General features: G+C 43.9%; 1 non-coding gene across 1 annotated transcript; it reads left to right on the forward strand.

Annotated features, from left to right (window-relative positions):
* Nucleotides 1-1,326: 1,326 nt before the first annotated feature.
* Nucleotides 1,327-1,490, forward strand: LOC133041891 (U1 spliceosomal RNA). Its single transcript, XR_009689439.1, has one exon. It is a non-coding gene; the product is annotated as a U1 spliceosomal RNA (small nuclear RNA).
* The last annotated feature ends 808 nt before the right edge of the window (nucleotides 1,491-2,298 follow it).

Raw genomic sequence — 2,298 nt, forward strand, 5'->3', positions numbered from 1 at the left:
GAGTAAACGTCTTTTAATTTCATGGCTGCAGTCACCATCTGCAGTGATTTTGGAGCCCCCAAAAATAAAGTCTGACACTGTTTCCACTGTTTCCCCATCTATTTCCCATGAAAGTGATGGGACCAGATGCCATGATCTTAGTTTTCTGAATGTTGAGCTTTAAGCCAACTTTTTCACTCTCCTCTTTCACTTTCATTAAGAGGCTTTTTAGTTCCTTCACTTTGTACCATAAGGGTGGTGTGATCTGCATGTCTGAGGTTATTGATATTTCTCCCGGCAATCTTGATTCCAGCTTGTGCTTCTTCCAGCCCAGCGTTTCTCATGATGTACTCTGCATATAAGTTAAATAAGCAGGGTGACAATATACAGCCTTGATGTCCTCCTTTTCCTATTTGGAGCCAGTCTGTTGTTCCATGTCCAGTTCTAACTGTTGCTTCCTGACATGTTTTTACAACTTATTTGTTACTTAAAAACTTTTGCATCAGCGTAACACATGATCCCTAAATTTCTCTCCTCGGCGTGCAATCCAGCCCGAAGGGTCAGACTCCGAGGAGGCTGGCAAAATCCGTCCGTATCTCCTTGTATATGTATGGCTGAATCCCTTCGCTATTCACCTGAAACTACCACAACATTTTAACTGGCTATACCCAAATAAAAAATAAAAATTTCAAATAAAAAAAAAAAAAAAGAAATGAAAACCCATCTATGTCTCATTTAAATGGTGAAGGTTATATTGCTCAGTCGTGTTCGACTTTTTGCAAGCCCATAGATTGTAGCCTTCCAGGATCCGCCGTCTATGGATTTTTCCAGACAAGAGTAGTGTGTTAGCCATTTCTTCAGGGGACCTTCAGGACCCAGGAATCGAACCCGGGTTTCCCTTATTGTAAAATGACGCTTTACCGCCTGACCCACCAAGGACGCCCTAGGTCTCTTTTATCATTGTAAGTATGTCGATTGCTAACGTTGATGAAGTCATGACGTCACTTCCCATCACAGGGGTTTCGCCATTGGTCATCTCGACAGGGGTGGGGCCGGACTTGGGTTGAAGAAGAGGAGCCGCCTTACAGGTCCCGAATGGGGTTGGTTTATGTAAATCTTGCAGCGAAGTGGTCCTGTTCCCGGCGAGACACTTTCCCGGTTACGGAAATTTTCCTGAGATTTTGTTGAATTTTTTTTTTTTAGAAGAGTTATTTGGAGGGACTGAGGGGTGTGGGAAAGGAGAGGGTGTGGAGGATAGTGGAAGAATTGCCGGGAACCGGCAAAGTCAGCGTGTGTGTACAGTGAACGTGTCTAAGGCTGTGCGGGGGGCAGGGGGAAGGTCAACTCATACTTACCTGGCAGAGGAGATACCATGATCAAGAAGGTGGTTCTCCCAGGGCGAGGCTCACCCATTGCACTCCGGGTGTGTTGACCTCTGCGATTTCCTCAAATAGAGGAAACTCGACTGCGTAATTTATGGTAGTGGGGGACTGCGTGCGCGCTTTGCCCTGATAACTAAGTAATAACTGCAGACTTAAATCTATTTTTCCTTGGTGGTGATTTAGTTATTAAGTTGTATCTGACTCTGCCACGGAATGTAGTTTGCCAGGCTTCTCTGTGAGATTTTTTTCAAGGCAAAAATACTGGAGTGAGTCTCTGTTTTTTTCCACAGGGAATCTTCTTAACCTGGAAATCACACTCGGGGCACCTCGCATCAGGTGGCCCAAGGACTGCAGTTTCAGCTTCAATACTGTACTGGTTCTTCCAATAAACACCGTGAACTGATCTTCTTTAGGATGAACTCGTTGGATCTCTTTGCAGTCCAAGGGACTCTCAAGAGTCCTCTCCAACACCACATTTCAAAAGCATCAATTCTTCAGCGCTCAGCTTTCTTTATAGTCCAACTCTCACATCCATACATGACCACTGGAAAAACCATAGCCTTGACTAGACGGACCTTTGTTGGCAAAGTAATGTCTCTGCTGTTTAATATGCTATCGAGGTTGGTCATAACTCTCCTTCCAAGGAGTAAGTGTCTTTTTATTTCATGGCTGCAATAACCATCTGCAGTGACTTTGGAGCCCAGAGAAATAGTCAGCCACTGTTTCCACTGTTTCCCCATCTATTTGCCATGAAGTAATGGCACTGAATGCCATGATCTTAGTTTCCTGAATGTTGAGTTTTAAGTCAACTTTTTCACTCTCCTCTTTCACTTTCATCAAGAGAATTTTTAGTTCTTCACTTTGTGCCATAAGGGTGGTGTTATCTGCATATCTGAGGTTATTGATATTTCTCCCGGCAATCTTGATTCTAGCTTGT

The sequence above is a fragment of the Dama dama genome, chromosome 20, assembly GCF_033118175.1.
Source record: "Dama dama isolate Ldn47 chromosome 20, ASM3311817v1, whole genome shotgun sequence".
Taxonomy (NCBI): Eukaryota; Metazoa; Chordata; class Mammalia; order Artiodactyla; family Cervidae; genus Dama; species Dama dama.